The 23364-nt window shown below is 44.3% G+C and overlaps 2 long non-coding RNA genes across 3 annotated transcripts in view; one reads left to right on the top strand and one right to left on the bottom strand.

The window, feature by feature from the left end:
* LOC102152930 overlaps nucleotides 1–3790 on the bottom strand; it is a 30241-nt gene extending 26451 nt beyond the window's left edge. The window contains exons 1-3 of one of the 2 annotated variants that reach the window (XR_005382310.1): nucleotides 3642–3790; nucleotides 2575–2801; nucleotides 771–945 (exon numbers count right to left, since the gene is read on the bottom strand). This is a non-coding gene — a long non-coding RNA (uncharacterized LOC102152930). The remainder of the gene's footprint in view (nucleotides 1–770; nucleotides 946–2574; nucleotides 2802–3641) is intronic. The other variant, XR_005382309.1, reaches the window with a different exon arrangement.
* An 89-nt stretch (nucleotides 3791–3879) lies between these two features.
* On the top strand, nucleotides 3880–7917 carry LOC111093528. The gene is made up of 3 exons (XR_005382311.1): nucleotides 3880–4060; nucleotides 6018–6203; nucleotides 7815–7917. It is a non-coding gene; the product is annotated as an uncharacterized LOC111093528 (long non-coding RNA).
* Nucleotides 7918–23364: the final 15447 nt, after the last annotated feature.

Here is a 23364-nt window from a genome sequence, read left to right as displayed (position 1 = left end):
CTAACCCAAACGAATGCCCTAGACTGAATATTTGTGTCCCCTGCCCCAATACCAAATTCTTATGTTTATACCTAATTTCCCAATGCGATGGTGTTTGGAGGTGGGGCCTTTGGGAGATGATTAGGTCATAAAACTGGAGCCCTCATAGATGGGATTAGTGTCCTTATAAAAGGGACCTCAGAGAGCTCCCTGCTCCTGCCACCATGCGAGGACACCACAAGAAGACAGCCAGCTATGAACCAGAGAGCAGGTACTCGCCATTCACCAAATGTGCTAGCACCTTGGTCTCGGACTTCCAGACACTAGAACTTTGAGAAATAAATGTCTGTTTTTTGTTAGCTACCCAGTTTATGACATTCTTTTATAACAGCCTGAATGGACCAAGACTCCAAACCACCTGTACCTTGCATCCTGGTCTTTGCTTGTGCATATTCCTCACCTGGGACATTGTTTCCTGCCCTTTTGGCTGCCCATATCACACTTAATATTTCCTATTCATTCATTCAGTAAATATCTATTGAGTGCCTACTATGTGCCATGAGCTATTTTAAGCACTGAGAATATAGTAGGGAAAAAAGAGAAAAGAACCTAAATTTATGTGCTTATATTTTGGTTGAGGGAATCAGACACGAAGCATAAATAAGCAAATACTGTAGAGTGTGTCAGATGGTGATAAGTGCTATAAAAAAATTAAACAGAAGATGGGGGATTAGGGGGTACAAGAGAGTAGGGGTTAGGTTTTTAAAGAAGGTGACCTTGAGATTCCTTACCGAGAAGACAACATTTAAGCTCCACATGGACCCCACTTCCTCCAGTAAGCCTTCTGGAAATTTTCCAAGCGTAGGTTAAGTGCCATTTTTATGAGCTTCCATGCAGTCTCTAGCTTCTCATCACAGCACTTAACACGCTATATTTTCCTGTTGACTTGGGAGTATCAGCTGCAAACTATGGGGGCAGGGAATGAATCTGTTATTGCTTGTATATCACCAGCTCCTTGTAGATGTTCATTATATGTTTATTGAACCAGTAAATGAATTGACAATCACATTATTTACAAGTCATATGAAGAATTCATCTCCTATTTATAGTCATGCTGTGTTTGACAAAGTGCTGTCTCACCCACTGTCTCATTTCAGACAGGCAGGTGTCATTGTCATTGTCCTCTTTTAGCAGACACTCAGAAAGATTCTGTTTCTTGCCCAAGGTCACACAGTAAGAGGAAACTGCAGTTCAATCTACCTTACATCTCCAGAACCACTGTGCTTTCCAGAAAAAAAAAAAAAAAAAAAAAAAAAAAAACCTCGCTGCCTTCCTCAATCGTGTTCTGCAAAAACACAATCCACGAATTCAAGTGCATTAACCATCCTCAGCCAATGTACATTCATTTTTTTCCAGGGAGGAGCATCCCCATGTCCCCTATCCCTGGAAAATTTTCACCAAATGCTAAAGCCACCATGTAAGCCCAAAGATAAAACCTTCTGGGATTCCTTCATGTAGCCACTGCCTGGCATACCCCATGTTCTCACACTATTTTCCAGAACATTTACTGCCCTTCTCCAGGTACACATTGAGCAGATCCATGTGGACCACCACAGATGGGGATCCATTGAAGTGCTCTCTTCTCTGGCACTTTTGAGCTGACATCGCTTTTCAATGTGTTAATTGAACCACGTGGGGTTCATAAATGCTGCAAGCAGAATTGCAGACAGGAGTCAATTAGCAATAATTAATATCCTCTATCTAATGCCGGTCCTCCCCCCCCAAAATGATAAAGTGTCACTCCATTTGGACACAAGAAACAGAGAAGGGGATTGGGCAACAAAACTCACTGTTTCACAAAAAAGTCTAGTCTTTGAGAAGGGCGGGTCCCCTCAGAGCAGTTGAGCCTCCAAGGATTCCCCTATAGTGGGGAAGTGAGCCTAAACCACACAAGCTACACTCACTTCAACGAGGTGACGTGACTTGTAGGCGGGGTGGGACCGTTCTTGGGTAGTTTTCCACTTGCTGCTCACAAGTTCTTACCCTCTTTGGTTCTTTGTCACTTGGCCCCATCAAAACGCCCACTTCGGGGAACTTAAACGCTTGCTCATGCCACCCACCAACCCAGTGGCATGTGGGGATGAGGGTTAGAAGTTCACATACTCTTCCCCTTTGTTTTCTCGTGCTACTCTCTGCATAAGCACCTCTAAACAAGCCGAGTGGTTGTGGCTGTTGCCACATGATTTTGTATTGATGAGTTTCCTTCCATCCTCTCATTCTCAAGGGGAATGGAAGTGGAGGAGAGTTAACTGTTTGAGAAACAGTGCACACAATGAATAGGCACTGACAAGAGTCAGCCTGGATGCTTTGAAAAGAGCTGCTTTGTCACTGAAGGGCTTATTTCCGCCTTGAAATACTTCCTTCCAATTGAATAGATAGTGCAAAGGATAAACACTCATCTTTCTAGGGGAAAAATTTTTTTTTCTTTCAGGAAGCTGGAAAATTCTTCTCAAAGTGTCAACATTTAGGGAAAAACAGAGATAAGTGCCCTAATTCTAGCAACAAGGGAGAATCAGTTGGCTCATATGTTCTCACCTCCAACCCTGGTCCTCTGGAAGGTTCTTGCTGCATGTGTTCCACTCCTGTTCACTCTCAAAGAGGAAAATGCAACTCTTCAATTGCTCTCCCACTTCCGATGCAGATCGCTCAAACAGCTGGACTCCTTTGAAAAAATGATTTTCATCATGACAAAAACATTACTTGCAAACAGAGTTGAGAGGAAAAAAGAAAACATTTTCTGTGATAGTCTTTCCTTTGGGTTTCTGAAAAGTGAGGAAAGTTTTCATTAAAAAAAAAAAAAAAAAGCCATAAACTTGTCTTAGGATGCACTCAGCATAGATGAGAGAAGACAGCGGTTAAATAAATTAACAGAATAATAAACCATCATGATCCTCTGCTGTTTCTTTTCAGAAGAGTCCCCCCCCCCCCCAGAAACTTTTAAAATATCTAACAAAAGCAAAATGTTGTAAGTTATGAGATGCTTTTCAGGAAGGCATCCCTTTACCTCAAGTGTAACTAACGAAGACAAGTGAGTAAGATAAATCTGAATAAAACAAAAGAAGTGGACCAAAGTGAACGACCTTCCTTGTCAGCTAGAGATTAATTTCAATGGTTGTGCTGAACCATCAATCCGGTACTGTGGAACAAAGTCTATGGAAACGTAAAGGACCTCACCAAGAGAGAGGCATCAGAATGCCTTGGAATTCAGCACTGGGTTCAAATCCAGACTAAGTCATTTCCTAGTTGTATGCTGTGGACAAATTACTCAGCTTCTCTACCCTGAGTTCCCTCATCTATAGAATAGGAATAATAATAATAATACTGCTGTCCATCACCAGATGTTGAGAAGATTAAGAGATAAAATGCTTAGAGATACAAAGTGCCTAGTATGGCAGCCGGTGCCCTCTAAGCCATTGTTAAAAGGTAACCACCGTTACTACCGCCATATGGAAAAGTCAGAAAAATGACTAACTGCTGCACAACTCACATAGTTTTTCCTCAATATGTGCAAAGACTTGATGCTAAGTCATGTAGTTCATGGTATCCCCATGTGGAAGCCCAGGTTTTTACCTGGGCTAAAAACCAGAGTGAACAGTACTCACAAAAGCAACTCGCAAACTTTCAAGTAGTCAGATCACATGGCATGGTGCTCGGGGAGTGGGAGAGAGTACCTTAGACTCGCTCCTGTGCACACCCAAATTCATGTGTGGAATCTCTACCCCTCCAGTGTGAGTATATTCGGAGATAGGGTTTTTAGGAGGCAAAGCCAATGAAGTCATAACACCCCTTATGAAGTCATAAGGATGGGGTCTTAATCTAATAAGGATCAGTAGCCTTCTAAGAAGAAGGGGAGGAGAGCGATCTCTTTCTCCAAGGGCATGCACCGAGGAACTTGAGAGGTCATATGAAGATATAGCAAGAAGGCAGCCACCCCCAAGTCAGGAAGACAGTTCTCATCAGAAACGAAACTGGCCAGGGACGCCTGGGTGGCTCAGCGGTTGAGCATCCGCCTTCAGCTCAGGTCTTAATCCTGGGGTCTGGGATCAAGTCCCACATTGGGCTCCTTGTGGGGAGCCTTCTTCTCCCTCTGCCTATGTCTCTGCCTCTCTCTCTCTGTATCTTTCATGAATAAGTGAATATAATCTTAAAAAAGAAACAGAACTGGCCAGCACCTTAGTCTCAGAATCCCCAGCCTCCAGAACTGAGATACAATTGTTTAAGCCACCCAAACTGTGGTACTTGGTTATGGGAGCCTGAAATGACTAAGATAGAATAAGATGCCACCTTTTTCTTTCCCTACAACCAGAAAATTGAAAACATGCCTTCATGGGCAAAGAATGTCCCTCCTAGTCTTGAGGGATGACTAAACGTGCATAAAATGTATAATGATTTCATCTGATTTTGAAAGAAATACATCCATTCCCATTTTCCAGGGTAAGTTACTTTCACCTGGGGAAAACCCTTCACCTCCCATTGGAGAGCCATACTTTGCACAGCAGTCAGCTAGGGAATATGTTTTGCTGCATAATTCAAACTCGTAGGCAAGTTTGAGTGAGTGATCTACCTGAATGACTTTTGTACAAAAATTCCTTGAAACTGGAAGGCTCTGTCCGTGCTCTCCTGACAAGCATTTCTGCAAATGATTCACAAGTCTGAAGACAGATGTTATCATCAGCGATTAACATAGTTTCCCCCAAGGGAATGGGCAATGTCCCAAGAGAGATAAAAATGTAGACAGAGAATGAGTAAATCTTGAAACATTCCAGAAATATCTGTGGAAATGAGGTAGATGGCCATGGTTCTCTCTCCACACCAGCTCTACCTTAAGCAAAACACTGCACTGCCCTCAAAGGGGGCGGCATCTGTGCAACAGTGGCAAAGGCACTAGGCTGGGATTCAGGAGATCAGGGCACATCCATTAGCTCACTACATATTCATTGAGGGCCCGCTATGCATTATGATAAAGCGGTGAGGGTCAGAGACAAGATCCAGACCACCAAGTCAAGTCCCAGCCCACCCCTTCACTAGGGCCGTGTAGCTTGGGTTAGTCACTCAGTCTTCCCATGCCTCAGTTTCCCCAGGTGACGGGCTGGGCTGAGAACAGCGCCAGCATGTCTTAAGTGTGTGTTTGCAGCTATCATTGGTGCTACCTGGGTCAGGGTCCATCCCAGCTACTGGCATCAATACCCTCCTTCTGATGGTTCTGTGTGACTTTTAGAGAAAACACTGAACTTGTATGTGCTTCAGTGTCCTCATCTGTAAAATGGAGACAGAAGCACCAGCCTCTTGGGATCATGTGAGTGAGTGACATAAAATATGCAAAGTGCAGGGTATAAAATAATTGCTCAGGGAATGTGTTTCTTGTAAATAATGGTCAATTTTCTTTTTTCTTTGCCATTCATCTCCTCCCCTCTCCTCCACCACCACTTCATTATTTACTATGGGGAATCTTTCTTGGCTCTGGCCACAGACAAATTCTGATAGTGTTCATGGGTGAGAAAGGTTGCTATCTTCTCTCCATGTGGATTTTCTCTTTGATCGTCTGTGGTCATGGTCTTACATACACAGCACATAGTGGAAGTCAAAATAATCATCTAAATCAGGCAACAGAAAGCTTTCTCTGTAAAGGGCCAGACAGTAAATACTTTTGGCTTTGCCAGCCATATGGTCTCTGTCACAACTACCCAACTCTGCTGACATAGTGTGAAAGCTGCCTTAGACGATTCGTAAATGAACGAGTATGGCTGTGTTCCAATAAAACTTTATTTACAAAAACAGGCAGTGGGCTGGAATCGTCCTGTGAGCTGTTGCTTTGCTGACCCTGATCTAAATTCATCCATACAACAAATATATACTGTGAGCCTTGTACGCGGCAGGCACGGTCCTGCATACTGGGGATATAGCTGTCAATGAAAAAAGCCCTTGCCAAAACTGAGCCCACATCATATTATAAAAGCATTTGTTACTATTTCCCATAGAAAAGAGACCAAGTGAAGACCGTTCTCCAAAAAGAGAGTCATCATATATGTGAGATGCTACCAGCAGTTTGGATAAGCTGAGGACTGAGAATTGGCAGTTGGATTTGGCAACAAAGAGGTCATCAGGTGATGAGAGCAGTTTCAGTGGAATGGTGGGGACAGAAATCCGACTGGAGTGAATTCAAGGTGAACAAGAGGTGGGGGGATGGGAACAGTGAGGACAGAGCAGGAGGAGAGGCACAGAAGCCAAGTGGGAAGTGGAGGGGACTCAAGACTCAGGCCAAAGAAAGGGGATTGTTGCTGCTGCTGTTTTAAAATGAGACGATCAAAACATGTTTGCACAGAGAACTATCCAGAAGAGAGGGACAGTTGGATGTTATGACGCAGGACAGCAGGAAAAGTGGTGCTCTAGGGACATGTTGCAGGGTGACCAGGGGACGGGGTCCCCAGTGCCCAGGTGAGGGCGGGCTGCTGCAAGGAGCAGGTGCAGTCCACCCCTGGTAACGGGAAGGAAGGCAGAAAAAAGGGTGCAGATTCAGTTCTGGGAGAATGAAATGGTTCCCTCCTCCCCACTCAGATCAGAAGTACTATCCTCAGATGAGAACGAGAAGGGAAATTCTAAGGAGAGATAAGAACATGCAAAATGGTCATCTCAAGGGGTAGGAGAGTACATGGATCTGGCACCCGGAATCAGCTTGCCAGGCAGCCCGAGGTTCCTTATGGGGGTGACTAGCCAGCAGGCTGGTTTTTCCTACCTGCACCTCATGGGAAGAGCTTTCCCACTAGGATCCTTGCTAGGCCTCTGGGCAGCCTGCAGAATGAGTCCCTCCAGGTTGTTTGTCAACTTGTGGTGCAATCGGCTGAGTCCAAGAACATGGCCTCAGGGGCACGAATCATATAGCCTATTCTCTCCCTATAACAGTCTGGCTCTGTAAGGGGCTGTATGTGGGGTGGGGGTGGTTTCCCAAGAGTGATCTGCGAGCATCATCCCATAGAAAGGGGCTGAGGGACCCAATAATGGTTTGTGGTTAGGCCTGGGCAAATCCACTTGGCATCAGGTGACCTTGAATTTGACATGACAGTGAAGTCCAGAAGTTATATAATGTTCAAAGTGTCCAAGACACAATGCTGCCAGATTCTACTCTATTTTTTATTTTATTTTTTAAGAAGATTTTATGTATTTATTCTTGAGAGACACAGAGAGAGAGAGGCAGAGACACAGGCAGAGGGAGAAGCAGGCTCCATGCAGGGAGCCCGACATGGGACTCGATCCCAGGACTCCAGGATCATGCCCTGGGCTGAAGGCAGGCACTAAACCACTGAGCCACCCAGGCGTCCCTCTACTCTATTTTTTAAAGTTCTCGCACCTGACTACGTGCCTTCTATCTGTAGTGGGAGACGACTCCAGTTCTGTACTACTGTCCACTAGGTTCTTAGTACATACAGGGCACTGTGCTAAAAATGTATTATTTCAAGTAATCCTTAAAACAATAGAGTGGTAGGAATTATTGTTGTGTGTAGAGTATGTAAGGCAGTATACTCAGAGTCACGTAGCAGAAAATATCACTGGATCTGTCAAACCTCTACCACTGGGATAGATCGAAGATACTTCTGATTCCGTTAGATGTTGCATTTGCCTGCAAGTAACAGAAACTCCCAAAATATCAACTTAAACAAATTAAGTGGGTCTTTTTTTCTAGCGTAAGAAAGTCCAGCAGCAAGCAGGTCAGGACTTGTAGGACAAATGCACAACACCATCTAGAACTTGCTGTTACGTCTAGCTTTCTGTCTGCCTAGCCTTAGTTCATTGTCACCTCATGGCTACAAGATGGCAGTGTCACCTCCAGCATTGCATCAGCATTCCAAGCAGAAAAAAAAAGATAAGGACAGAGGACAAAGGTACATGCCAATTTATTCCCCTCCCTCCGTCTTTTTTTTTTTTTTTTTTTTCTGTCTTCTTTTAAAGAGCGTTCCTGGAAGCCCCACCCCACCACATCCACTTTCATCTCATTAGCCAGAACTACTGTAGGGCCACCTGTAGCTAAAAATATAGAATTTTAGCTGGATGCATTGCAATCCTAAGAAAAAGAAAAATGATGCCGCACCTTCCACCGTTTCTCTGGCAGGTCTCTTTGCCAATATTGCAAAATGCATTCTTCCAGATTAGAAGAGCCAGCTTTCCGAGTCATTGGCCATCCAGGTCAGGGCGGCCTGAGCCGGTGGTCTTGCGCTGAGATGCTTCAAAGTCTTATTTAAAATGTTTGGATCTCTATAAAGCCCCACAATATCCAAGTTTATGAGGAGATTTAGATAGGAATGGGGTTGATGGGCTTCGTTGTTTATAAAATCAGGAGTGCAAAAAAATAAATAAATAAATAAAAATAAAAAATAAAATAAAATCAGGAGTGCTGAGAAAAGAGGTAAAGCTTTGAAAGCTTTGAGTCCTGCACCGGCTCATGGTCATCATTAACCAGCTCTACGTAGAGTACGTATAAAAGGGATCATCAGTCCAGCCGTAAGTTTCAGCAAGCTCTGTTAGATGGGAAGGAGCGGTGCTATACACTCGTGGAAGGGCCATTTCCTTTGTGGTGTGAATACGTGTGTCTGGGAGACACCACTGCCTGGTGCACGTGCTCCTCCGTCAGGTCCCCCATGCGCCTGTGCTGGTCTGAGTAGATCTTTGGAACACAGCACGTACGGTCAAGTCTCACTGAGCCATCCATTCCTTAGAAAACCGGAAGAATCAAAGATAAATATCTCGACTAGCATAAGAGTTGGAGATCAGATCTAGACATGCACACTTCTCACATTCAATAAATATTTGTTAAACAGAAAAAAAAAAGATTAGAAGAGCCACATAGTTAATATTACTGGGATGTTTCTGCGAGTGTGATGTGTGGTTATGTCACAGAGAAGCTTCGACTCATCATCTTAAGGAAAACACCAAACTTCTTCAGAACAACTAATTGACCCCACAAGGAGCATGTATCCCAGGCTTTCATCTGCCAGAACAACCCAACTATCAAAATTCATCCACCAATTTCCCAAGCCATTCCCCAAAGACCTGGAATGTCACAAGGGAGAGAGGCCAAATTCTATCCAGAGCTCATAGCACCTCTGCATGTAGGAGCTAGAAAGACCTCTCTCCTTCCTCTTTCTTTTATTTTTTTAATATTTATTTATTTATTTATTTATTTATTTATTTATTTATTTATTTTAGACATTGGCAGGGGCAGAGACACAGGAGGAGGGAGAAGCAGGCTCCATGCCAGGAGCCTGACGCGGGACTCAATCCCAGGACTCCAGGATTGCGCCCTGGGCCAAAGGCAGGCACTAAACACCTGAGCCACCCAGGGATCCCCATCCTTCCTCTTTCTTTTTGGAAAGAAGACCCCTCTTCTTTCAGGAAGAAACAGAAGAGCTTATGCTTCTAAAGAAACAAGATGCCTTTAAATCAGTCTACATATGTATCTGGGTTATATATGTAGCCCCGTGTGTGGATTAGTAAGGCTTAGAGGTAGCGTCTTGCATTAGGGTGGTACCTTTGTTAGGATTGATGACCCAGGATTAATACATTATTATTATTACCTGGAGTCCATAGTTTACCTTAGGATTCATCTCTGTGTAGTATATTCTGTGGGCTTGAACAAATGCATAATGACATATAGCCACCAGTATAGTATCATCACAGAGTAGTTTCACTGCCCTAAAAATACTGTGCTCCACCTAACTCCTCCCTCCCCTGAATTCCTGACAACCACTGATCTTTGCACTGTCTCTAGCTTTACCTTTTCCAGAACGTCATAGAGTTGGAGTCATACAGCATGTAGCCTTCTCAGATTGACTTCTTCCCTTAATAATATGCATTTAAGTTTTTTCTAGATCTTTTCATAACTTGATAGCTAATTTCTTTTCATCACTGAATAATATTCTACTGTCTGGATGCACCATAGTTTACTTCTCCGTTCACCTACTGAAGGTTATCTTGGTTGCTTCTACTTCTTGGCAATTATAAGTAAAGCTGCTGCAAATGCCCCTGTGCAGGTTATTGTATGGACATAAGTTTTCAGCTCCTTTGGGGAAACATCAAGGAGTGCAATTGCTGGGTTAGGTGGTAAGAGTATGTTTAGTTTTATAAGAAACTGTCAAACCGACTTCCAAAGTTGTTGTACCATTTTGCATTGCAACCAACAATGAATGAGAGTTTCTATCACTCCACATCCTGGTCGCCATTTGATGCTGTCAGTGTCAGTATTTTTTAACTCATCCATCCAATAAATATTTAATCCGTACCTAATTAATGTCACACACAGAGACACTCAATCTCTTACATTGCTTAGAGTTCGAAATACCTTTAGGTTGAAAGTGGAAAGTACCGCATCTTTTTGATCAATGGCTCTTAAACTTTAATTGGCATCTGAATCACTCGGAGGGCTTGTTAAAACATAGATTGTAGTGGGCAGGGGAAGAGGCAGGGCTCACCTCCCAAATTTTTGATTCAATAGATCTGGGATGGGACCCAAGAATTTGTTCTTCTAACAAGTTCCCAGATGCTGCTGCTGCTGTTGGTCCAGGGACCACACCTTGAGAATCATTTCTCCTTAGGTAAAAGGAAAACATCAAATGGAACTATAATACACTCCCTCAGGTATAAAAAAAAAAACAAAAAACAAAAAAACACCAAATGGGACAACCACAGCCTCCATATCAGGTTCTGTTTTAGGGCTTCTGAGATACACTTAAGCCAAGGACAAGTCCATGACATCTATGTTTTGTCTGCTCTTAAAAGATCTCAAGTCTCTCTTTAGAGGTTTAGTTTAAATACTGTAACAAAATAGAACAGAAAACCATTTGTTAGGTATATTGCCCCTGAGTAGGGGAGCAGCTCTGAGGTGGGGAAGCCTCGCATGAGGATCCCTTCTGGAACATGAAGCAGATGTTGTTGGAGGCTGTGCTAATGCATTTTGATGAGCACGACTCATTTTGCAGCAGATGTCCTACCTCCTCATGCTAGAACTTGTGCTGAACCACAAAATACCAAATGACCCCAAGACCCTGAGTATTTATGGTTTACTTCTCAAAGGCAATGTCATCTGGGACAGATGGGGATCTGTTACCCCAGAAGTCAGGTTATTCCACCGCTATGTCTTGGTTTTTACCCTTATAATTTTATTAACTATAGCCTCTTCTGCATTTCTGTCCTGGGAACCAGCTACCATTCCAGGACAATGTTGCCCCAAGAGAGACACTAGCAGTCATTACTACTCTGCTTGCCAGCATTTGCAGTGCCTGACCATGCCAGATGATTTGCCAGGCAAGCTATAGGTCTTCTCTGTAGTCTTTCCAAAGGCTCCTCCCTGTTAGCATCATTATCCCCAGTTTACAGATGGAGAAATTGAGGTTCAGTGCAAGTAAACCATTCATTCCAGGTCATATAGCTAGTAAGTGGCAGAGCCAGAATTCAAACTCAGGTCAGACTAATATTACAGATTCTCATATAGAAGAGTAGAAATGAGCAGAGCAACTAAGATATAAACCTAGAAGACAGGAGGTAAAGTTTAGAGTCAAGAACAAAGACTTCGGGACACGGGTGGCTCAGCGATTGAGCATCTGCCTTTGGCTCAAGGTGTGATCCTGGGTCTGGGAATCAAGTCCCTCATTGGCCTCCCTGTGAAGAGCCAGCTTCTCGCTCTGTCTATGTCTCTGCTTCTCTCTATCTCTATCTCTCTCATGAATGAATAAATAAAATCTTAAAAAAAAAAAAAGAACAAAAACTTCTGTGAGACATATCTCCAGTTGGAAGTCTCCTTCCACCTTCCAATTACTATGGAGCTCTATTCATATTCCATGGGAAGCACTTCTCTTGGACCATAGATTAGTAGCATTTTTTGTATTTCATTTGTCTTGTCTGCCTGGAGTCTCGTCCGAAGTTGGAGCTGTGAAAAGTTTATGTTTAGGAGAAGGGTGGATGGACTAAAATAAGCAGCCAAACTAAGTACATCCAGCACATAGATCTTGGTTTCTTAAACTGTTCTCCAATATAAGGATCCAGCGATCTTTGGAAAAATGGTTGAATCTAGGACTGGAGCAGGACATATACAAGATGAGCCTGGGACATAGGATTGTGCCAGAAACTAAGAGAGTGCTCCTCCAGAAAAGAAGAAAAACAAGCTCACAGCGATGAGGGGTTGTCAAAGGAACACAGGAACCCACTGAAAGAGTCTCCATTGATGAAAGCTGGACAATTTAAACAACAAAATAAAGTAGTATTGGACTATAATCCAAAGAATAGAATCAACATCTATAAATCCATTGTGATATTAATAACTGATTGAATAAATAAGTAAAAAGAATAAACAAATCTCCAACACAGGAAAATCTCAGATAATTTGTATAGATATTCCAACCCTCAAGGTGGTAGGGCATAACTTGCTATCCCTTAAGTTTGGGCTCCACATTGTGACTTCCTTCCAAAGAGGACGATATGGAAAGAGAGGGAAAATAATAACGTTATGGTGAAATCCAACAAACTCTCTCTCAACAAGGTGATTAAAGTCAATACCCACAATGATAAGTCAAGTTGATAGTATGTGCTCTGGGAAAGGCTTAATAAACATGACACTATACTTTTGTGTCTTCCTCCCCAAAACTCATAACACCCGTCTAATCATGAGAAAAAAAATCAGGCAAATCCTTATTGAGAGACATGCTACAAAATTACTGAGCAATATTTCTCAAAACTGTCAAAGTCCTCAAAAACCAAGGAAGTCTGAAAACTGTCACAGTCAAGAAGAGCCTAGGGAGACACAATGACTAAATGTGGTATTCTGGATGGAATCCTGGAACAGAAAAAGGGCATTAGGGGGAAAAAAAACAGGAAATGTTAATAAAGTATAGACTTTAATTAGTAAGAATGTATCAGTACTGGTTTATTCATTGAAACAATTGCATCATATTAATAAAAGATGTTAATAATAGAGAAAAGTGGGTGTGGTGGGAGTGGGGTATATGGGAACTCTCTGTACTATGTTTGCAAATTTTCTGTAAATCTAAAACTATTAAAAATGTTAAAGTTTATGTTTTTAAAAGGATATATCTTTCTCTTAAGTAGGTGACATTCCAGATTGATTATCTACTTAAATGGATAAGGGGAGCCGTATAGAAAATGAAAAGCAAAGCAAAGCTATTTATAGTTCTCAACATGAATGGTCTTCACATTAAGGATGCATTTGATTCATGGATTATTATTCTAATAACTATTACTATGTTTTCTTGGTCACATTGGGTCAATCTATTAGCTGCATGGTATAGGTTAGCAAAACTACCCAAAAGCATATATTTTTCCTTGGAGAGAGCCAGGATAGCTTAATAAGGAGTTTCCATCCCAGTTTCACAAGACCATTCCAGAGAAGGACGTCTGAAAGGTGTGGTCTCCTTAGCAGGGGCTCTCAAAGGGCTCTTAGTTCCATTTCTAACCTCTAGCAGAACCACAACACTGTCCCGAACAGCCACAGTAAGTTGATGGCCAAGCATAATGGTTTCTGATCAAGGTGTGCACTTGCCTTATCTGTGTTTTGAGGATCATGGCTTATCACACTCAAGCAACTACATGGTTCATTTGAAAAGATGCCCTACGGTAGGTGGCCAAGGCAATGGGCCAGAGTTTCCATAGTTCCATGAGTTCCATATTTGACAGCAAGGGGTCAGTCCTTCCATATTCCTAAGGGGGGTGATATGTGAGTCAATTCCATCCTTCCTCCTTGCCCTACACTGATCACAGGGAAACTGATCCCTGCAGATTGTGTTTTCCAGTCTTCCAGGTGACATTAGCTAAGGGACAGTATTGGCAGGAGACTGAAGAATGGGAAGAAGGGAAAATCCAGGGTATCTCTCCCCTCCTCTCTCTGCCTCACAGGGCATCTCAGCAGGGGCTGCATCTCCTGCATGGCTCCAGCTCCCACTATGTGGTATCCTGGATGGATCCAGGACCCACAGGACCCACAGGACCACCAGAATTGCTGAGTGATCCAGCTCCTCACTCCAGCAACATTCCTTCTTCTTCTAACTCCCCAGTTTAGGGGACTAGTGGCCTCTTGCTGTTGCCGACTTCTGGACTCCCCCACTGCCCTCTATTTGGCTTCTCAGAGATCTCATCACCTACATAACGAATTTCCTCTGTTAAATACTTTCTATTTAAAATACTTAGGGTGGATATTGATTTCCTGATTAAACTCTGCAATGTCTTAAGACTAGATTTTTTTTCATTCTCATCCCGATCAAGAAAAGGAGACACACACACACAAACACAGACACACACACATGCACACGCACACACGTATACTTTGAAAACACTTTGCATCTTTCTTCCTTATCTTGTAAGAGTTAATGTTTATTAGGAGCAATTTGCTGAACAGGTGGATTCCTATCACTATCATCAAGTAGGGAAGTTGTAGAGGACCTATGAAGATGATCTAGAGAAGTTTGATTCAACTTCCTATGACCTCCTGGCCCAACACCACCACATCATCATCACATTATAGGAATCTCCTCTAAAACTAACAAAGTTTTTGGCTACACACTTTCAGTACTCTCCATGCTCACACAGTGAAGGAAGCAATGATCTTTGCTCCCCGTGAGGTCTCAAGAGTGCATCCTGGTATTTCTAGGTTAACTAGATGAACTACAAAGAGCACTTCCTTGTTGGCTAAAGAAGAAAGATGTTGTGGCTGTAGATTAATATTGGCATCTTCCTCTGGTCTAATTGACTTCATGAGGTCCCTAGATGCGGTGGCTTGGGGTGTTTAGAGAGGGATGTTTTATAATGATTAAGGACTATTTAGTTGAAGGCCTATTTATTACCTTGGGGCAGGTTGGCTTTCATTTGTTTTCACTGCTGTTCAATGTAATAGATTTTACCTAAGTTAACCAGATAGTTTAAAACTAAAAAGTTCACTTTGCGGGGAGGGGCACGTAGGGGGCACAGTCGTTTGAGCATCGACACTTGGTTTCAGCTCAGGTTGTGATCTCAGGGTTGTGAGATTGAGCCCCGAGTCAGGCTCCACACTCAGCACAGAGTCTGCTTGAAATTCTCCCTTTCTCTCTCCCTTTGCCCTTTCTGCTCATACTCTTTCTCTCTCTCTCTCTCTCTCTCTCTATTTATTTTAGAATTAATAAATAAATCTTTTTAAAAATTCACTTGGTCCTGAAACAAAGCGATTTGGATCTACCCATATTTATTCAAAAATGATCTGCGCTTAATTGGACTCCTTGCTTAATTGATCTAACATCAGTGTCCTTTCAGCAACAAACATTCTAGATTTATGCATAGTGTAAATTTCAGAAAGCATTTTCTTTGAGGACCGGGTAACTTTTGAGTGATCAAGTACACAGGAATCAGTTTATGAATATACAAGACATACATATTCATGGAAGATCATGAACAGCTTCACTAAACTGCTTTTTTTTTGCCACTTAAAAACTGTTTGCCTCAGAAAAATGAGAAGTGCCACAAAATGAGTTTTATTGTTGTTCTTTTGCCTTTATCAACATGCTGCAATCACATGTATTGAAGGACAAATTCTTCCCAGAAGACACAGAGAAGCAACTTCTTAGAAATACTGTTCGTGGGCAGATGATAACCATAACTGCGAAAGGACAAGACACATGTATCAATCAGCAAAAGCAAAAGCAAAGGCTTAAAGTAGTCTCTGTCTTTGGCAGTTCGAACTCCCCCTGCAATAAATAGACACACAGTTAAACAAGTTTCTAAGGCCATTAGCAAAAGGAAACCACTCTTATTCTCCACTGTCCCAATGTGCTGTGATGGATTAAAAATATATGAAGGATTTTTTACACCCAATGGCTCACAACTCTGGGAGATAGCAGGATTGCCTGGCACGTTGATACAAAGCAGATTCTTGACTGTAGTTCACACATACTGGGTAGATGATTAGGAGACCAGAAATCTACAGTTGAAATGGGTCCCCTTGATTTCTGGTGCAGAAGGGTCTCCAGATCGTGTTTTGAGAAATGCTGGAAGGCACACTGCTCAGGAGAAGACACAGCCCCAACCCTTGAACATCATATGTTTGGAATATCTCACTTTTAACTTGACAGGAGCCACCACAGGAGCACTGTAGTGGGATTAGCTGATAGAGGGAAGGTACAGAAGGGCTGGGACAAAATGTTCCTTACTTGGTCCGTGTCTGGTGGTTGGTTCCTCGATGCCTTTGCTTGTGTGATCCTCTTGTGGGAATACCTCAAGCACTTCATGCACTTTCCTTCCTTGTGCCCTTTCCCGAGGAGGGAGAGGTCATTCAAAGAACAAATCCTTTGCCTTCCTCTCCAGAATCCCTGGGGAGATCCAGCAAGTATTCTTTAGAGAGTGGCTGGCACTCTGCGCAGGCCCGGGGGTCTCTTCCAGCCAGTGCCTGGAGAAGGTTTGACATCTGGGCCAAATCTGGAATGGGTTTCTGAAAGCCAATATTGGAGCATTTGTGATTGAGACCTGCCAAATCACGTGCCAGGAATATCTAGTTCCTTCCCCATGAAGAGTGGCAGTGTTTAATGAAGAAACACAGCTCTGAAAGTTGAGACATTCCATGCATTATCCATATCCATTAAAATGGGAACAAAACCCCAGGAAATGCAGATGCCTCCCATCAGCAATGCTTCACCTTTTTCCCCTGGTTACTTAGTATAAATGCCAGGAAGCTATTCTACAAGAACATGCCACGTGGCTGCGTCTGCCAGTCCCACTGTCCCCTTTCTTCTTGTCCAGCCTGGAGCTAGGCAGTGGGAGGAGAGGTGTGGGGGTGGCAAATTAAACAAAACCTTTAAAAACAAGATTCTGGCTGGGACTTCCACCACACAGATTACCAAGTGGATAGGCATTTTATTTTGCTAAATGAAAGGGCTAGTTTGTATCTTCCCTGGATCATTTTCTAACCTAACTGCAGTGGAAACATTCTCAGAAAGAAAGACTTTCTTGTTTGTTTGCCCTTCATATTGCCACTGGTCGTCCCACACGTAGAACTTGGGCAGTGATTTGCTTCTGCTTGGCGACCAGACCAGCTAGCAGACTTCTTGAGGGATTGACCAACGCCAGTGTTTCATTAGGTCACAGTCAACTCAGAAGCCCTTGGGAGCGTCAAGGTGAAAGGTAGACCACATTGCAAGCCCATCTTCTGTGGATAGAAATGGTTCCTTTCACTGGCTCTTTGCAAGCAGGGAACTGTAGCTAAATGTATATGACCTACAGAGTGGTCATTTGCTTGTTGGGGGTTTTGCTTTTGCTCTTAGGCACCGAGCAGTTTTCCTCTGAAAAGAAGCCATGAAAGGATAGCTCCCCAAGAACCACGGGGAACCCCCAACAACCAGTGGGTGACTGAATCTCAAACTTCAGTTTCCTTGTCATCAAGGTACAGGTAAGGGAGTAGGGTGTGGCCAGTATCTGCCTCTCCGGAAATGTGAAAAGACCTAGGCGTTGACTACCCCCCCCCCCCCCACACACACACACACCCCAATCTTCCTTCCTCTGGCCGCAGCTGTGTGCAGACACAGACCAACCCTGGGAAGCATTTGTTTCTCAGTTTGCTTCTACCCACGTGACTGCTGGCAAGTTTCTGAGCTATTCTGAGCCTCCTTTTCTCAACTGATAAAATAGGCATAGAGAATCCCTCAAAGAATATGGAGGTGAGCCCAGTGAGGGAGACATCGTAAAAGGGGTCTAAAGGATGGCTCTTCCTTTTCATTTTGTCGTACTTCCATGGGAGGGGATAGAGTCGAGGATGGGAAGGAGGTGTGGTTGTTGGCTTGGTACTTGGAAGATCTCTTCATTAGTGAAACTTTAGGGTGTCCTCCTCCTAGCCACATTTGTAGTGACGCTTCAGCTGCCTATCGGCAGAGATCTGACTATCTCGATCTAAGAGCCCTGCACACAGTCCGGAGCTGACCTTCCATGCAGTCTCTTTGATGGCATTGATGATGAAACCACTTCCTGTGTAGAAGAATATAGTCATGGTTCTCACTGAAATGACCTAATTTCCCGGGAATCATCTTTATACCTCTTTTACCATCTTTTACATTCAAAATACAGAGGTAATGTAAACAAAAACCAATTTTTAAAATAGTCATAGAAAAAAATAAAATAGTCGTAGATAGGACTTTAAGGGATCTCTAATACCTCTGAAATTATATGAATGTGTGTGCATACTTGTGTGAAGAACGGTGTTTCCAAAGGGAGACTCTATAGCTGCACTTCCTATAAAAATATAATGTGAGCCACGTATGCAATTTAAAAGTTTCTAGTAGCTGCACCAAAAAAGTATATAAATTAATTCTAATAACATATCCTCTTTAATCCAATATATCCAAAGTACTATTGTTTGTACATGTAACCGATATAAAAAAATGTGCAGTATTTTACATTGTTTCCTCTTTTTTACTCAGTTCGCATTCTAGTGTGTGTCTCCATTCAGACTAGCCTTATTTCAAGTGCTCAAAGGCCGCTTGTGGCTAGTGGTTCCTTTTTGGATAGTGCATATCTACAGATGTTTTTAGATTTTTCACAAGCCATTGATGAAAAGTAGTGTTAACAGTGTAACAGTGAACAGCGAGGGGTTATCATGGAAAACTTCCCAAACCAAGTTCTTGGTGGTCCCAATAACAATTCAAGGGTCTCCTTAGGAGCTCAAAAAGACTTTCGGATAAATTATCTCATCAGACTTTCCTAACAACCCGTCATGTGAACAGGGCAGATGTCATTTTCTAATATTATAGCTGAGAAGATAAAGGTTTTAAAATATTACAAAATTGGCCCAAAGTCAATCTGAGGTTGATGGGTTGGGAACTTGAACTGGCTCTTGGGACTCTAAGTGTCTGGTGTCTAGCCGGGAAAGAGGCAGCTGCCTCCCTCTATCATCACATTGCTGCCAAAGTAGCTCTTGTTTGCATCCCCCAACAAAGCCCTTGCAAGGCCCACTGCTGCATCACCAACACCCAGCACAGTGCTTGGCACTGAGCAGGCACATGGCTCCCACTTGGTGGATTAAATTCAACTGAACCAAAAGACTGATCCACACCACATGCCCTCATAGTCATTGCCAAACCTCTCCGTCTCTGAAACTTTCGGAGAAGCCAAAACCACAAAAACCACCTACATGCTGAGTTGCCTTTGTCCAGCCTTTGAGGCCCTCTCACTCCCCAGCACACAAAATAGAGCTTAGGAGTTTTTGTCTGGGCAAATAACCTTTATCATGGCTCTGTTTCAAAGCTCACTGAGGACCTTTTAATGGAAATGTACACCTTTGGCGGAAAATGCACCTTGAAAGTAGATTCAGTCTGACTTGTGATTTGGATGCTAACCTCTAACCCACCCAAGACCACCCAGGGGAGCCCAGGGACCACCCTGGGAGCCTGGTGAAGCTGCAGTACCAGGGAAACACCTCATTGCACCTCTACCTTGCCAGCTGGATTGCGGTGAATCACACAGACCTGAGAGAGCGAGAGGTACAATCCCTGACAAGTGATGTCAGAGGATGACTTGAATGACTTGAAATCTTGATGGAGACACAGGCCTGTTCCTGGCTGCCCCGGGCTCAGTCTCCAGCTGGCCCCTGGCATGCTTTTACCCACCCTCCCGTCAGCACCAGCCTCCTTCACTGAAGCTCTCTTGCCTCCCTGTGTGGCAGCCTGGCATCCCCCATCCTGTTACTGGGCCAGGATTTCGTGGAGAGCCTGGGCCAGGTGCTGAGAGCTGCTATCTTCTCAGAGGTGTTAGGAGGCTGCAGCAAGGCAGAAATCCAGGACCGATGCCTCCTGCCCCATGCCCTCATCGCCTTCTTCTTGCCAGCTTGCCACTGGGCACCAAAGAGGAATTTAGTGCAGGGGGTACGAACAAAAGCTTATTCTGAACTTTTTATGCACTCTTTAAATCAGCCTGGCAAACCTTCCATAGCTCAGGACCCGAAATGTGCCCCCACAAATGCAAACTGGGGTCCACCGGAGTCTTCTGCTATTTCTGTCAAATGTGTCCTGTTTTTGCAATGCTTCTCCGTGAATTAGTCTTTCTGGAGAACGCCCAAAATTGTATTCACATTTTGGTTGAAATAATAATTTTTTAAAAGCTTTGTTGAGCTTTGTTTTCGTTTTGATGAGCAAGCCAAGCCAAGTGCTGTGAAGTGCTCAAGATTCACCTGGTTAATAACCGAATGCCTCCCGTCCGCATGGGCCTGACTTCTAAGTGCTGGAGATACTAAAGTGAGGCAACCTCAGAGCCTCCTGCAGAGTTGAAAATCTAGTGGTTGGGAGGTAGGGGTGGGTCATGAAGGGATAGAAGATAAGCAGGAAGACAAGGCAAACAGATCATTCTAATAATCCCAAATGCCGTGAAGACATTAAAACAGGGTGACAGGGCACAGAATCATGCAGGAATGGAGAGGTCCACTCAGAAAGGCAATCCGAGGAGGCTTTTCAGAAGAGATTATACTGGGGCTGTGGAATAGATAACAAGAAGCTGCTGGCCCACATGGAGATCCAGGGAAGAACGTGTCAAGCAGAAGGGACAGCCAAGCAGGAGTGAGCTTGAGAGAGGCCAACATGGCGGAGCATGGTGAGCAAGGGGAAAGTGGTGAGGAATGACATTAGGAGTCTTTAGGGACCCTACAAGTATGGACTCTAAGCATCAGGCAAAACCATCGGAGGGCACAGAGCAGGGGAGTCATGTGAGCTCACTTAGCCTTTTCAAGGTTCGCAACAACTGCCCCTGGGGATGGATGGGGGAAGGGGCTAGAGGGAAAGCAGAGGGTTGTGGTGGCCTCCTTCAAGGACATTACAGTCTAGAGAAGGAGCAGCCACAAAATACGTAGGACCCAGGTCAGGAGGAACTAAGAGAGCTTTCAGCTAAGGCTGGGACAACCTCCAGGGGTTCCAACTGAGGAGATGGTGTTGAGGTGGGGCCACACCTCGGGCTTCGGGTGGGCTACATCTGGGGTTCAGTCCCTGACACTAGGGTTGCTAGACCACTTATTCTCAGGTTACTCCATGAGTAAGAAACATAATTCTTCCTTGTTTAACTCTCTTCTTGAAGTGGGCGAGCACCTTTGGGTTTTGACTCCCTCGTGACCCCCAGCACCGACCACGTCTGGCATTGAACAAAAACTCAAGCAATGCACACCAGACTGACCCCGGGAAAAGAAGACATTGGTAAGGCGGACGGGTGGGGAACCGACCTTTGTCTTGGCGGCAAAGCCTCCAGATACTGGTGGAGAGTTTGAAGGGAGACCCGAATATTATGGTCAGAATTTTCTGCTGGTCAGTTCTGGGGCACCCATCAGGTAGGAAGCGCCTGGTGTGAGGAGCCCTGGCTGAGCTCAGTCCCACAGAGGGGGAAGGGTAGAGAAATAAAGAGGAACCAGGAGAGGAAACACATGTCCACTCACATGAAGGAAGTGACAGCAGCTGGCAGAGGAGAGCAGCCGTTACCTAAGAGGAGGCAGGCTCCTTGTGCCAGAACTGTACTTGTTTTAGGACTGGGTTAAGGGGAGGAGTACTCCCCTGTAAAAATAACTAGTGTCTGAAGGTGACGGGACGACTGGGAGGCGGGTGGCAGGCGTAGGCCACAGTGGAAAACAAATCCCACCGTCAAACATTGTTGAAGAGAAGAAGACACTACACTGAGGAGAAATGAAGACGGTCAAAGGCAGAGGAGTAAACCCTTCTGTGGTGACCTCCAGCGAGTCAAAGAGCCTCCCGTCTGGGAGACAGGCCGAGCCTGAACGCCCCAGCAGTCCACAAGATCATGCAGGAGTCCATGGCAGGAATTCTAGAAGCACAGGACACAGGGAGTGGAAAAGTACCTGTCCTCAGGGTTGGGCCATAAGTCCTTTCCAGGTATTTCCTCCCCCGGCTGGTCTGCCCCACCCACCACAGGGAAGGGGAGAGGCTGGAGATAAGCGGACTCTGAGGTCCAAGGGCATGGGCCTGCACAGCAAAGTCACAGCAGCTGAAGGCCTCCGTACCTCCTCTTATCTCTTCTGGACGCCTCTCTTACCACGTGGATCATCTCTTGTCCCCTTCTTCCTTGCCACAAGGTACCCAACGCAACCAGGCTCCAAACCCCTTCCAGAACAATCTCTCGGAGTCTCCCTGTGGACTCCCATACTCCACACCATGAAGGCACACCAATCCTTATCTGGATATCTGGAAAGGCAGCTTAGGGAGAGAAGTTTACTCAGAGCCATGAAAAGTCCAGAGCAAGTCTATCTTCCCAGGACTATTGACAATTTAAAATAGTACCCCAGAGAACACCAAGGCCCCCATGTCAGCACCTCAACCTAGGTAAGGCCTCCGAATCGCCTGTGAAACTTCACAAAATACAGATTTTGTATTTCCACTCCACTGAATACCCAGGAAAGCAATGGGGTGGGGCCAGGAATGTGCAGTTTTCAACCTTTCATTTGAGGGATTCTGATACCTGCCAAGGCTGGGAACCAGGGCTCTGAGGCAATGTCCAACAGACCTTTGGAGCTTCCGGTTCACTCAATCACAAGGTGTACAAAAGTAAAACTATACCAACACCTACAGAATTCACATAAAGAATTCGAACCGCTGGTCCTGTCCTCTTCCCCCATCTCCCATGGCTCCCTGCTCCTCCCTCAGTCCACCTGGGTGTGGAGTCCAGCTTTTCAGTCCAGAAAAGGTAATGGGAGAAGAGAAAGGGCAAAGGAGAGGTATTGCTGATGGCCCTCAAAGCCATCTGCACCTGCACCTCTCTGCGGCTTCCTCCTCCCCAGGGACTCGCAATAAATCACTACAAATAAGTAGCGGCTATTGATAATTTCCTTCCCAATTAGGGCAATATTTAATCTCTTACTGTCAACCAGAACGGTCCGGGGACAAAGGATTTCTGATTAATTATAGCCATCCCTACCTTAGTGTTAATTTTCTTCAAAAATGATATTTTCCTTTCACTTTTATTGGTGAGGTGCAGACTCTTGAATCTCTTGGCAAACCTAAACCCAGTCAATATTTTTATTACACTATTGTTCTCCAACCTCCAAGTCTTCAAAAACCCAACAAATTATGATCCTGCCTCTAAAGGGCCTTAATTAATTTGCTTACAGGCATTTGTGGTTTAAGGACGTAATCCCAAACACGCACACAGGAGTCGTCGACCTCATATGTAATCTTCATTGAGTTACTCCTTGAACCTGGCTGTGGTCCCTATCATGCCTCAAATTTAGATTAAAACCAGATTTCCCAGGGGACCACTGGGTGGCTCAGCAGTTTAGCGCCTGCCTTTGGCCCAGGGCACGATCCTGGAGTCCTGGGATCGAGTCCCATGTCA

The sequence above is a fragment of the Canis lupus genome, chromosome 31, assembly GCF_011100685.1.
Source record: "Canis lupus familiaris isolate Mischka breed German Shepherd chromosome 31, alternate assembly UU_Cfam_GSD_1.0, whole genome shotgun sequence".
Taxonomy (NCBI): domain Eukaryota; kingdom Metazoa; phylum Chordata; class Mammalia; order Carnivora; family Canidae; genus Canis; species Canis lupus.
Note: the sequence above shows the minus strand (reverse complement) of the source record. Positions and strands in the feature narration are given on the sequence as shown.